This window comes from Corvus hawaiiensis, chromosome 7, assembly GCF_020740725.1.
Source record: "Corvus hawaiiensis isolate bCorHaw1 chromosome 7, bCorHaw1.pri.cur, whole genome shotgun sequence".
NCBI classification, from domain to species: domain Eukaryota; kingdom Metazoa; phylum Chordata; class Aves; order Passeriformes; family Corvidae; genus Corvus; species Corvus hawaiiensis.
The window spans coordinates 2,181,369-2,195,615 of NC_063219.1; the positions used below are offsets into that span (position 1 = coordinate 2,181,369).

Below are 14,247 nucleotides of genomic sequence, written 5' to 3' on the forward strand. Positions count from 1 at the left end.
AAATCCCTTTTTATCTCTTCTTCTCTTTGTTATGGTTTGCAGTGGATTTGCAGTGCCATGGTGTCCGAGTGTGGGGCAGGATCCAGGTGTTGGGGGATGCACGAAGGGGAGCTTTAAGCCAGCAAAGGACTTGAATTGTGGTCGTCTTCACCTCAGGACAAGGTATTTAATATCAAGTCAGTGATGTCCCCCAGCTGTGTTTGCTGCTCCAGTGCAGCGCTGAACTTAAATTCCTGTTCAATCCAAGCGTGCCCTCATCCCTCTGCGATCCCAACAGCCAAACAATTTGGGAGTGACTGTATTTTGTTTCTTTCTACACATTCCTCTACTGCCTCCTCAGAGGTCATCCTGTAAAAACAGATGTTAAGTCTGCCATCCCCTCTTCATACTGGTGTTGCCAAAAAAGCACCAGTCCATTCCCAAATGGGGAGAAATCCCAAAAGAAAAGGGATTTCTGGTTGCACAGAAGCAGTCGGGATGGAATGCAGGCATAGCTTTTTGTGCTGATGCTTCTTGTACACAATGGATCTTTTGAGCTCCCTGTAAACCTCCAGGTGCTGCTGAACTGCATGGAAAGTGCTCCCTTGTGCTGATACTTGAAATTGGTTAATGGTGAGAAATTAATACCCTGCTTTAGCTGGGCATTGCTTCCCTTCCCTCAGCATCCCTGTGTGCATCCTGGTGTCCCCAAAGGTGCTGGCTACGGCTCTGGCATCCTACTCCTGTCCACCTCATTTTAGAGCAGCAGAACCGTTTCAGTTCAGGTTCCCTCTCAGGCAGTGGGTTGTTCTCACGTGGTGCTGTGGCTTTACACGGGCAGAAACTCACAGATATATTTTTGTTTTCTTTCCCTCTGCAGTTTGGTATTCACAGAGCGGCGTCAGCCCTGCATATGCCCCGGGTGGTGCTGAGTGCTGGGGAGATCCTGCAGACCTGCTGCTTAAACCACACTGATAAAGTCTCCAGGCCTCTTCCTTGGGGAGGTGAATTGTGGTGTGATGGTGCCTTTTCCAAAGGCAGGGTCAGACAGGGAGCAGGGAAAGGTCAGGACTGTGACCCTCGCTGTCAGTACTGTGAACACATGGATCCTTTCCAGCTCCTTGATGGGAAAACCTGGAGCTGAGCACCCACCTTGTCCCTTGAAAGGACAAGTGGAGCTGGGAGGCAGCATCCCCTTACACCAGCAGTTTGGGAAGTGGGAACGCTGTCCTCTCCAGGGGTCAGCACTGGTGGGTGGCCCTGAGGTGGCTATGACTCTGTGGGAAGAGTTCTGATGGGCAGAGGATGGGAAATGGGTGGAGGGCAGAACAATGCAGGGGGGACAGGAGGATGGAGTTTGTCATTGTTGCAGATTTCTCATTAGGACTTTGGTTTCATGATAAAAACTCCCAAAAACTCTGGCAGAGGTGTAATAGGAAAAAACTTGTCTGTGTTCTAGGAAGGTTTTCTCCTGTGGGACACAATACCCCAGCTGGTGTTTGCACTGAGACCAAGATGTGGATCTGGACCCCTTGGAGACTGATATGAGGGAATTTATCAGCAGATAGCAGGTGAGTGAAACTAGGTGTTTTCTGATAGATGTGACTGTGATTTAGAGTGATTGATGTGATGGCTGCTGTCAATTTGTTTGGCCAAATGTCCCAAGCCTGGAACTTGGGGCGTTCAGAAAGAATTTCTTCATGGAAAAGGTTGTTAAGCATTGGAAGGGGTTGTTAAGCATTGGATGGAGTCCCCATCCCTGGAGGTGTTCAAGGAAAAACTGGATGTGGCACTCGGTGCTCTGGGCGGGGTGACACGGTGGGGATTAATCACAAGTTGGACTGGGCTGGAAAAGACTTTCAAGATCATCAAAATGATTCAGTGATTCTGTTTTATGAAGGGTCCCTGCTTCTTCCTGCTGTGGCTTTGAGGCTTACTGTGCCTTGGGATCTCCCTTGTTCCTCTGACAGCTACAGGTGTCCGTGGGGATTCAGGTCTTGGCTTTTCCAGGAGGTCAAATTCACTGTGTTAAGGCTTGGCTGGAAAAATGAGTACAAATCAACTATAAGCCATAATCTGGAGCGAGTCCTCCTGCTTAACTCTTGGGCTTTCTGGTGAAAGCATCTCCACGTGCCTTGGAGGTAGGCACTGAGCAAATAAAAATACATCTGCTCTGTGAGAAAGGCTTTATTTCTCTTCTTCCATTGAAAGTGCAGTGCTGCTTTATTGTTCCTCAAACACAGCTTTCCTTTTATGAGCCATAAATGACGTTCAGGTGTAGCACAGTGACTTTAAATCAGCTCCTCTGGCATTATGAAGATAATGTACTGTAAGAAACACCCAACTGGCCCCTTTCTCCTTGTGCTAATTCATGGTTTCAGTGCTGCTGACTTTAGGTACTCTCCTTTCACGAGTTCACTGAGCATAAAAGCCAGTTAAAATTCCTAAGAAGCAAGAAATAACTCAGCTGTGAGCAATATTGAAGCCCGTGGGGGCAGGGGCAAGTGCTGCCAAAGCCCAGCTCTTAATTCTGTTTCTGAGAGTTTCTCCATGAGAAGAGTGGAGCTGGTACTTTAAAAAGTGAAGGGGTGTGGGGCTGAGCAGGGCATGATGTGATCAGGATGGGTTTTGGGGGGAATTGGTGTGTGCAGAGCCCAGGGTTTGCTTTTAGCCTCCCTGCTCCATTAGGATGTGTGGCTGAAGAGCATCTGAGCCAGACTCTGCTCTGACTTACGCCCCGGATTTACAGTAGGATAATGCTGCTGATTTAAAAGGAGCTCTCTGGGATTTATAGGGCTTTTTATAAGTAGGATCAGGAAATGCAGCCATAATCCTGTGCAGATGTAGGGGTGTGAGTGGCGACGTGTGCATCTGCATGGCCAATGCAGTAATACCCACGCCTGGCCAAAATGCAGAGATGAAATCGCGGCAGCACAGCGGAGAATGACCATGGCAGTTTGCTCCCAGAGAAGTACTTGTGTTACAGGGTTATAATGGGTTTCAAACCAGGCTCCCAGAGATCCTGGGATGGATAAGCCAGCTGGAACTCTAAAACATGTGGCTGGCTTTCCAACACCCACTGTCACGAGGAAAATCAGCCTCCTTCCACTCTGGTAGTTGCTGTTTGAAAGCAATTCTTTCTTTTTTCTTCATGGAAGTCTTGATTTTATTGTGTGAAATAAGTGCAAGGCCTTAGCTAAGGGAAATGCTCTAACTTCATAGTGCCAAGGAGATACCAACATCCCAGTGATGTGAATCTAGGGAGACTCCTCAATCCTCAAATATTGAGCAGGATGGTGCTGGAGTGAGCATCAGAGTAACGCTTTTTGGGGTTTTTACCTTACCAAACAGGTACAAGAAAGCACTGGGAAACCAACCAGACCTTCAGCACATGATGCTTCTTGTCATCTTCTGGTTTGAAGCCAACTCTGATGATGGATGGTGCCTCTTGCCTTTAGGTTAAAGGGGGAAAATAAACCCCGAGCCCCTCTCGTGTTTGCTGTCTGTACAGTGCTATTTCCACACTAAAGAAAAAGAGTTAAATTACATTTTAACAGAACAATACTGACAACAGCAAAGGTCGGGAAACTTTTACGTAAGGTCACCCTATCGATTGCAGCAGTGAAAGGAGACACATCAAATACTTGGCCATGAAAGGCTGAAAAGAAGTAAATTCAGCATGAGATATTGAAACCCAAGCCTCTTTCATATGTGGCAGAGCCTCTGACATAGCAGGTTTACTGTTCAAGCTGAGATATGTTGCCTTGCCAACATATATTCTGAGTTACCCAAGCAGATTTAATGTTTTTGCAGTGGTGACTTTTCCCTTTTTTTTTTTTTTTAATGAAGGGGGGGGACTATGCTTTTCTTTTTCTTTTCAAAAAAGAAAAAAATTGTTGCAGAAGATTTCAAACCTACCTAGGAAATGACCTTAATCAATTTAGTTCCACCGATGAGTATGAAAACTCAGATCTTTCTTTTTGCTTTCTCTGAACATTGTCTTGCCCACATTGAGCGGGGTGACCGAGTCACAGCTTGAGAGAAAAGTGTGTTTTGTTTGTTGTTTTGTTGTGGAGGTTTTTTTTAATCCATCCAAGTGGCAGCTCTGTTTTGTCCAAAAGGATTGACGTGACTGACAAGTGTTTTGAATTTCTAAGCTCCGAGGTCTCCGAATGCATGAAAAGCGAATGACACACACATAAAAATGTAAATCTTTGGAAAACAAGCACCAACTACACACACAAAAACGTAACAATTCTGCAAAAGGGTGACAGACGCTGCATTCATTCTGGTTGGGGTTTTTTTTCCTCCCCTCCTTTTTCCTTTTTAATAAGCCAGTGTTTCTGGGCCACCTACAGGCACATTTGTGTCTCCTGCAGTGGGGAATCGGGATGCACAATAAGGCAAAGTCGTGGCTGTGCCTCAGGGTGGGTCTCTCTGCAGCTTCCATCATCACCAGCTCGCCAGGATCTGTTCCCATCAGTTCCATGTCCATCGGGGTGACTCCCTGGATCTTGAGCCAAGGGGGCACATGACACTCCAATGTCCTCATTATTTGGGGCTTGGGCTCTGGGAGTCCCAGGGGAGTGAAGCCACTGGGCAGGACTGTGCCTCACCCTCCCAGCCCTGCTGAAGGTGGTTGAGGAGGGCTGTGAGATGGCCCTGCTGGCCCCAGGACTTCCCACAGGCTGATGGTGGGGTACAGACAGGGACTGAGGTGTCCCCTGGGGTGTTCCCAAGTGTGCTTTGGGATAGGTCTGTGGGATGCTGTGTCCAGAGAGCAGAATCACAGAATATCCTGAGCTGAAAGGGACCCACAAGGATCATCGAGTCCAACCCCTGTCCCTGCACAGACCCCCCACCAATCCCACCCTGGGCATCCCTGGCAGCACTGTCCAAATGCTCCTTGGGCTCTGGCAGCCTCGAGGCCGTGCCCATTCCCTGGGGAGCCTGGGCAGTGCCCAGCACCCTCTGGGGGAAGAACCTTTCCTGGATATCCAACCTAACCCTGCCCTGGCACAGCTCCATGGCATTCCCTCCTGTTACTGGTCACCACAGAGTGACCAGAAGGTGTGAGAGGGAAGGAAAGGCACATTTCTGGTCTCCCAAGCAGCAAGCTGCCTTCTGCCTTTGTTCAGGCATCCCATCATAACCTTGTTATCGCTCACTGTCCTGGACAAAGGCTGTTCAGCTCAGGATTGTTCATGACTACCCTATGGAGTTGCTCCAGAGCGTATTTTAATAGTTTTTGCTTCCTGGTAACATATCTGGGACCAGACCACCTGAATGCAGGATGTGACTCCACAGAGCGGCCCAGGAGCACTCTGTGGCATAGCCCTGCTCACTCCTGGCTCTCTTTTTCCTTGTAGCAGGGTCAAAGATTTGGGAATGCTGCACTGTGAGGAGGAGGCTGAGCCCTCGATGACACGAGCTGGAGCTCTTGTCCCGACCGCGGCCACCCTGTTCTGGGGGCTGGCTGGAATCTCAAGGTCATGCCTTTGGTGGGTGGCAGTTTTATAAAGAGGAGTGGTGGTGAGGAGAGAGGTTTTCTTCCCATTTCCCATCCTGTCTGGCCTGGTGAATGCTATGTTTTGGTTGAGAGATTTGAGAGAGCGAGGGGAGCAGTCAGCTGGAAAGGCCGATCCCGCAGCTTCCCCTCAGTTCGGCTCCAGTGCTTCCTCACGGCTGCTTCATAGGAAGTTGGCTGGCGGAGGGGAATCCATACCTTCCCTTTGCACTCCAGCAATAAAACACCCAGAGTGTTTTGGATTCCTCCTTCCAGGAGAGAATAGCCCTCATTGTACTCCTGGGGAATAAAACAGGAGAGGGAGAGGGAGACTCTTCCCCACGCACGCTGCGGCTCCCTTGGCTGAGAGGCAGCTTTGCTCACCCACGTTTCATTTTTGGCATTGTCTGAGGCTTTCTAAACCTTGCCTGAGTTGTGTTTGTCTGTGGAGCGAATGCCAGGCATTCTTTGCTCAATCTAATTATGGGATGAGGGTGATGGAGCCTAGGAGATCACTGGGAAAGGATGGAAAGAGGATTTTTCCATCAGCAGCCCTGGTAGTTTGCTGTCACGAGTTCTTCCCTGGGCAGCATCTCCGCTCCTTTGCACCTGGTGAGCTCTTGGCCCTGCTTCTGCCAAAGATACTTCGGGATGAGAGCCTGGATTTCAAGCTGGAAACTCCCAGACAGGTGAACACCCTGAGTGTCTGAGAGGGGTGACTGCTTGGCTCAGCCCCTGAAAGTCTGGATGTAAACCTGAAGTGCATTAAACCTTCTCCAAGAGCAGGGAGTGGGGGATGTTCATACTTTGAAAAGCTTTCTGAGCTTTCCAGTGTTTTCTGCTTCCAGTCAGGCTGGAATCCAGAAGTGCAAAGGCCCATGAAAGTGATTAATAAGGAACAAAAACCAGACCCTGAGACAGGTTGAGCTCCACGACAGCTCTGAAGTCGTGGGCTTGTAGTAGTCTCACGCTTTGCTCAGGTAGGCTTGCTCTTGGAGAGCTGGAAATGCATTTTTCACGCTGCATTCACCCCCAGGTGCTGTTTATGTAAGAGTTAAGAATGTCTCCAGGTGTAAAATTTCCAGTGTCTGCTGGCATCAGTGTCTTACACTCCTTTATATGTCTGGAAAGTCTGGTCCAGGCAGTTTGGGGAAGTGAAGGGGATTGACTTGCAGCATGGGTGAAAGCTCCTGTGCACGTGGTCTTCTCCCTGAATTTCTCATAGATCTTGGGATTTGGATCTCTTCTCCTACAGGTCTTGGGATAGACTCTTTTCCCTCAAGTCAGCAAGAAATTCCCAGCCACCTCTCAGCCTGGGTTTCTTCCTAGGAAGTTTCTTGATTCCCCTCTGCCCTGTGAGACCACAGCTTGTTGCCTGTTGGATCTGGGAGCTGTCTGTGGGAAGGGAAGGCTGTTTCCCATTTGATCCAAGGGAATTCTACGCAGGAAACGATACCTTTGGAAATGGTAGGGCCCCAAAGATGAGTTGTTGTCACGCAGGCTGTGAAAGGAAGCAGTGTACAGCACCAGCAATATTACTTGGGATCTCACAAATCCCTTCTCCTTTCCTCTGGTAAGTGACCAACCCTTCCCACTTTCCAAGCAGTTGGAATACATCCACGTCGCTGGGGAGCTAAAGCTGTCTCGGCTCGCAGGGTGATGGAAAAGGGAACTTGGAATGAGCTGCAGCTTTGTGTTACACGTGTTGCACACACTGTACCTTCCTGCAGGGAGTCGTCCTTAGCTGATTTAATCACCTTTCCCCTTCCACAGACAGCAGGAGTTGTGCATTAGAGGAAGGTTATAAAGGAGAACGGTTCAATACAAGGCTCTGAGGTAACCCATCATCCTATTCCTTGTAGGAGAGGGATGGAGACAACTGCTGGGGGAAGAGCAAAGCTGTTGACTGTTTCCAGGACCTGTGGTTCACAGCTAAGGAAGGGTTTTTTTCTCCTTTGCTGCTCTAAGATATAAATTAAGCTGCCATCTTAACCAGAAACACATTCAGTTCTGATCTTGAGTCAGCTGAGGTGTTGTTTAAGCTTTATCGTAGTGTGCAGCCTCTCTGGGCGCTCCTGTTGTTCATTTGTGAGGAATGAAGATGAGAGCTTGGATTTGGGAGAGCCAAGAAGCCCAGATCGAAGTGGAAGGCTGTTTTTAGCAGCAGCATCTGCTTGGTAGCTGGCACTGCATTCATCAGGATGGATGAAACTGATAAGGTGTTTCTCTGGATTGACTTCACTGTTCTCTGCCTCCTGTGCTCTTCTTGCCCTCCTCCTGCAAATCTGAGGCTGAGAAAACTCTTTTTCCTCCAGTTCCAGGAGCCTTATCTCTGCCTTACAGCCAGGAGCAGGGCCCTGTCCTATCTGGTGCTGCAGGCTCCAGGCGGGCCAGCTCCTGAAATCCAGCCAGCCTGGAATGACCACCAAGCTCTCTGCTCATCTTTTCCAGGTTCTTTCCTACTGAGGGACATCTCTCTGGGCCCCTTGATGCACGTGACAAGGGGTGATGCTTTGTAAAAGCCATTTTGTAGCTGATAAGTGCCTCAGGCCTCCCTGGAGCACTGGTGGTCCCGCTGCCGGCAGCACAGGAAGCGATATCTCCTGTTAGATGATCCAATAGGTTTGGGGAAAAACCAGCCAAGCCACCCTTCAGGTTGCAAGCAGCTCTGTTTTTCCCCAGTTGTGTCCATGCTGTTTTTTTCCAGTGGTGTCTGTGCCTCACATGCTGATAAAAGCCATGTGCTCCCCGTGCTAGCAAACGTTCCCGGAGGGATGTGCCTGCTTTGGCAGCAAGCCTCGAGCTGCTGGAGTCCAGTTCCTACTCCCTCTGTGTGAAAGCCCCATGGCAGGTGATTCCAGCCCAGGTGGGGGCTTCCCATCCATACCCAGCTGCTCACCAAGATGTGGAGGTCTCTCCTCTTGGCTGTCACCCCTGGAAGTGCCTTTTCCTTGTGGCTCCTGAGGGAGGGGTTGCCCACAGCCCCTTGCACTCCACGTTTGACAGACTGAACCAGCTTCTTGTGAAACCCCTCTGAGGTATTTGAAGTCTCTTTTGGTTTACAGTGCAATCCACTGAATTTTTATCCCCTGCCCAGCAGCAGCCAGTTGTTTCTGTGCAAGTCTAATACCGGTTAGTAATACATCATGGGGATAAAGTTACAGGTTTTTCTCCAGTTCCAGACACTTGGAAGCATCTGGTGAGATAGAGAAGTACCCAGAGTGGATAAATCATGTTTAAAAAGCTTGTAATTGTTGTTTAACTGCTTTGCTTTTATTTTTTTCTTGTGTGTGTGTTCTTCCACCTTGAGGGCATCTCCCCATCTGGCTGGCAGTGAAAGCCCAGCCCAAAGGATGCTCTGCTGGAAAGGCAAGAAAATAGTGGGAATGCTCTGAATTCAGTTTTATACCTCATTTACTAGGGATTGCCTTTAAAAGCTGCTTCTTCAGCAAAACAAAATGGGTTTCCTTTACTCACTTGGCAAAGGAAATATTTTGCACAGGGTTCTTGTCAGAGCATCTGTTCCCAGTATTTAAAACCCAGCTTTTTGAGCTGTGCCTTGTAAATGTTTAGTGCACCATATTACTGATCTTGTAATTCCCTGCTCCTTCTAAAAATAGGATAGGATGTCCTCTCAGCTCCAAATACCTTGGCCTGTTGGGATCAGAGTTTTCCAGCTGAGGTGTCTGCCTTGGACCAAGCTCTTCTCGAGAAACACCAGCTCAGGGTGGAACAGCCACTCCTGAGAATAAAATTGTGGAAAACCAAATAATTTTCCATTATGTTGAAGCAAGCCTGGCTCTCAGGGAAAAGGCAAAGGGGAAAGAAGAGAGGCTGTACTAGAGCTTTTCCAGTTAATTCCCTGAATATGCCTCTACCTGGACCATGTTTGATCTTTCCAGTGCCTTCCTCTGAGCTGTCCTTAGTTTGTGCAAGCCTGAGGGCTTTGGCCACAGAGAGATGGGTGGCTTGTCCTTGGGGGAACCTTATCCCTATTTGGTGCCTTCCAGTGGGATGAAAAGGGGCACTGAACTGGCTGGAAACATGAGGAGTTTGCAGTTCATGCTTTTATCAAGTTTAAGACCATTTTTAATATAATTTCTTTTCTTTTTAAAGACAGGCCATATCTCAAAATGGAAAAAGTTGTATGGTTTCCAGCACATGTTCAAATCTGGATGAATTAATCACACTGGGGTATCCTAAAATCATCATCAAGTTTTGTCTCCAGTTCTGGGCCCCTCACAGGGAGGACATTGAGGGGCTGGAGTGTGGCCAGGGAAGGGAACAGAGCTGGGGAGGGGCTGGAGCCCCAGGAGCAGCTGAGGGAGCTGGAAAGGGGCTCAGCCTGGAGCAAAGGAGGCTCCGGGGGGACCTTGTGGCTCTGCACAAGTCCCTGACAGGAGGGGGCAGCCGGGGAGGAAATCGGGCTCTGCTCCCAGGGAACAGGGACAGGAGGAGAGGGAACGGCCTCAGGCTGGGCCAGGGGAGGCTCAGGGTGGACAGCAGCAGGAATTTCTGCATGGAAAGGGCACTCAGGCCTTGGACTCCCCATCCCTGGAGGTGTCCCAGGAACGCCTGGACGTGGCACTCAGTGCTCTGGGCTGGGTGATAGCCAAAGGTTGGACTCGATGATCTTGGAGATCTTTTCCAACCTAAATGATTCTGTGATCATAAAACCACCAGGACATGGAGTTGCCCACTAGAAGGACAGAGCTGACTTCCTTCAGGACTTGCACCGGTCCAGCTGGCAGCCTGGCAAGGAGCAGCACCAGCGGGCAACTGGCGTGGCTGCTGGGAAAGGAGCATCCCAGTTCTGCAGGTGATGGGCAGCTTGGACTTTTGGGCCACCTCCAGCCTGGGGCCTGCAGAATGTGCTGAAGGGGCTGTGGCTGTGGGAATATCCTGCTGAGGAGCCGTGTCACCCTGTCACGTTGCAGGCTGGAATTGTGTGTTGTTGCCCAGGCTCTGGTAGCAGTGACACGGGGGACAAACAGCCTGGGGTGCAGGGAGCTGGCTGGCTGCTCTCCCAGAAAGGAGTCCATGGTGGTTCTCTTGCCAGGGTAGTGCTGAAAGTGAAGATATTCAAAGCTGAACAAAAACAATGATCATGTTTACATGAGTTAGACCCCCAGCCTGCTGTTTTCCAGCTGAAATCTCCCACCAGGTTTTCTGCCCAGACCTGATAAGACAGGAGGGTGTGGGTGGGGTGTTATGGATAGTTTCTGGATGCATCATGTCCCGGGGATTTACTCGGGGGAAGGATGCAAGGGGACATCTCCCCTGGAACACCCTTTATGTTCGATTCACGAGCGATTTGCTGCGAACAAATGAGGACGGGTGTGATCTGCATGAGAAAAGCTCCGAGAGAGCTCCAGCTGCAGGATCCCACTCCGTTCCCTGCGTGCTGGAGGGTGGCTGGGTGGGCTCGGGAAGGCCACCTTGGTGGCAGCCCAGCTTCCAGGGAGAGCAGCAGAGGCAGCTGAGTGGCTCCCAGAGCAGGTTTGGGAGCTGAGGGCGGAAAACTCGCAGGATTAACTGGTCCAGCCAGCCCTGCTCAGCAAAATCTGAGCTGATTCTGCAGGACTTGGCCTCAGCATTTATGTTTTGGAGCAAAAAACGGCCAAAGCCTGTGCAAGGCATTGTTATCACTCACCATGCACAGCAAAAAGGAGCTTCTGCAGTGCTGCCCTTCCAGGAACAGAGGCAGGGGTGCTGCTTGGGCGATGCAGGGAGTGCCAGGACCGCGACCAAATTCCCGAGGATTTAGGCAAAGGTGTAGAAAGGCAGAGAAAATTCCTGGGGAGTGAGAGGTGGTTTTGACTGCTGCCTTTCCGAGGAGATGGCCAGAGGTTGGGGGGTCTGGCCACTCTTTCCCAGTTTTGCTGTTTCATCCCTTCCCATCCCAGCACTGGCCAGGAGAGGTTGGTACCCCAGCTGCCGTTGCCTCTGGCAACCTGTTGCCCTTGGCAACTCTCCTGCCCCGATGCTTGTGCCTTTCTAACCAGTGCAGAAGGTAGGGCTTCTGCTGGGATTACTTCTCTTGGAGCTGACATTTCTCTCCTCTCTTAATTGCTCCATCCCCTGCTTCTTTTCAATCCTGCTGGAAATCTTTAGGTGCAAGGGCATTGCTCAGCAGAGTATTCAGCCCAAGCAGATTAGGGGGAAGGCAGGAAGGGCTTCTGATTGTGCTCTATCTGTAGCATAGGTGTTAAAGATGTATTTGTGAGCCAGTCAGAGAAGAATGCTGAGGAAATCCTGTTTGGGTTAATCTTGTTTAATTTTGTAATAAAAACCAGATGGCCGGCCATCTGGTGCTTCTTGCAATCAAATATCTCACAATTAACAGTAATTTACTTGCCCTGAGACTTCCATGATCTTCGTGTGCCTTTTTTCCCCCTCCAACCTGAGCCTGTGTGGTCCCTTCCCAGCAGAAGGCTGAGCGTGAGCCTGCCTGTGGAAAGCTGGGATGGAGGGGCTCCCGGGAGGCATCTGCTTTCCTCCTGGATTTTTCCCCCCCAAAACAGAGGTTAGGCAGCACATCTTGAGCTTTTCTGACCCTGCAGGACCCATGTTCAGGATAAGCAAAGTGAAGGACTGTGTAAACCTCTGGATGGGTCATTGCAAGGTGTATAATGGAGCACTTAAGGGGAATGCATAAATTAAATCTACATTTTTCACCAGGCTGGGGGATTTCTTCAGAGCTCAAAATGGTTATACCTAAAGTGGCTTTGCTCCAGCAGTTGAAGTCGCTGGATGTAATTAAAGGAGATGCAGGCCATCCTCAGCACCCAGGAGGGCTTTCTGAGGGAATTAGCAGCAAAATGGGATGCAGAATAAAACCCATGGGGCAAATATAGAATCATAAACTGATTTGGGTTGGAAGGGACCTTAAAGTCCATCCAGTTCCACCTCTGCCATGGCCAGGGACATCTTCCACTAGCCCAGGTTGCTCCAAGACTGGCCTTGGACACTGCCAGGGATCCAGGGGCAGCCACAGCTGCTCTGGGCACCCTGTGCCAGGGCCTCAGCACCCTCACAGGGGAGAATTTTTTCCTAATATATGCTAATTTTCTGTGCAGTCTTTCCTTCATGAGTTTGAGAGACCCCCAGGATTCATTATTCCCAGAGCTGACACGGGCCACTTCAGGAACTTCAGGGCTCTTGATGTTTCCTTCCCCAACCTCCTCTGTAGCTGAGCAGCATCAATAGCGAAGGGGAATAAATGAATTCCAGATGAGAGCCCTGCATGCCGGTAGGTGGGAGCTCTCCAGGCATTCCTGGGTGATTGCTGCCTGTTTACTATCCCAATATTTTTTTGCTAGCAGATTAAGGAAAAAAAATAAAATTGAACTCTTCCCTTCCTTCTCCTCCACAAAATCAGCTCGGTGTGCACTCAGGGAATCAGGCCATGGAGCTAAGGGATATATACCGGGGTACATTTCTGCTGCTGTGCTCCACCTCCAGGTTGTTTGTTTAAATACAGAGGAGCCTTCTGAAGGGCAAGAGCTCGTTTCACCAGGGTTCCCCAAGGGGGTGTCAGGGCAGCAGCCGGGTTGATGGAGCCAGCAGGGATTGGGTTTCACACTGCCCCAGCTGCCAAATGATCCCATCTCAGAGGTGCAGCCTGGGAGTGGATCCCACATCCAGCCTGAGCTCCTCAGCTTCCAGTCCAGACAGGGGCAGCTGGGGAAACAGAGTGATGAGTGGGATGGCACGAACACACAGGTCAGTTAAATGGTTTTTCTTCTTGATGGTGATTGTTAGAGCAACGGGAAGAGGTGGCATGTGATGATCCAGGAACTGGGTAGCTGGAATCATGCATGAGCATTTCTAGGCAAGTGCTGCTCAGCTCACAGTGTATTTTGGACCTGTTTCCTCCTTTTCTTTCTCACTTTTTCCTGGTGGGACCAGGGCAGACTCTTTGGCTCTTTGATGCTGCTTTCCCCTCACCTAATGCAGTTTTTATTTTTAATACAGTGTCTTTTTCTGAAGAAGGAGAAGAATGGATGGGGCTTGGAGCAACCTGGAAGTGGAAGGTGTTCCTGCCCATGGCAGGGGGTGGAACGAGGTCTTTCAGGTCCCTTCCAGCCCAAACCATCCCGTGATTCTATGATCCAGTGAGGACAGGTAACTCCACAGGGAGCACTCTTTTTTTCCCAGATGTGCTGCTTGGGATGTCACTAAGGATGGGTTTCCAAGCTTTGCCCCGAACTCTGCTCCAAGTCTGGTTTTCCCACCCACCCAATGATTTATGTAGAGTAGAGAGAGGCTGTGGGGCTCTCCAGGTGGGATTGCTCCCATGTGAACCTCCCCCATCCGTGTTCCTGCAGCTGGCATGGCACAAGCAGCCACCACAGGTGATGTTTGCTGTGTGTTCTGCCTGAGGGTGTGTGGAACAGGAGGCTTGCTCAGTCCTGCTCTTCTCCCTGCCACTTGGACACTTGAAAGGATTGACCCTGCAGGTTTCACCACCCCATTCCTGCCTCTTCCCAGGCTGGAGAAAGCCTGGATGCCCAGCACACCTCTGGCACTGCTTGGAAGGGTCCGTGCTATCCCCACTAGGCAGGGGAAAGCCAAGAAGCACTGGGGACAAATAAATGCTGCTGAATCAGCCATGCCAGGAAGTGAACCTTGTTCTTGTGGAGAGCTGGATCTTGCCAGCACAATAGCTGGATTACAAAGCCATTTCCTCCAATTACCTTCTCTGTCAAACCTCTGCGTTGTCTGGCACTAGGAGAGCTCGGATTCAAATTCGTTGTGAA

The 14,247-nt window shown here is 50.0% G+C and overlaps 1 long non-coding RNA gene across 1 annotated transcript; it reads left to right on the top strand.

The window, feature by feature from the left end:
- Positions 1-173: 173 nt before the first annotated feature.
- Positions 174-2,440, top strand: LOC125328560. Its single transcript, XR_007204774.1, has 3 exons — positions 174-612; positions 860-983; positions 1,439-2,440. It is a non-coding gene; the product is annotated as an uncharacterized LOC125328560 (long non-coding RNA).
- Positions 2,441-14,247: the final 11,807 nt, after the last annotated feature.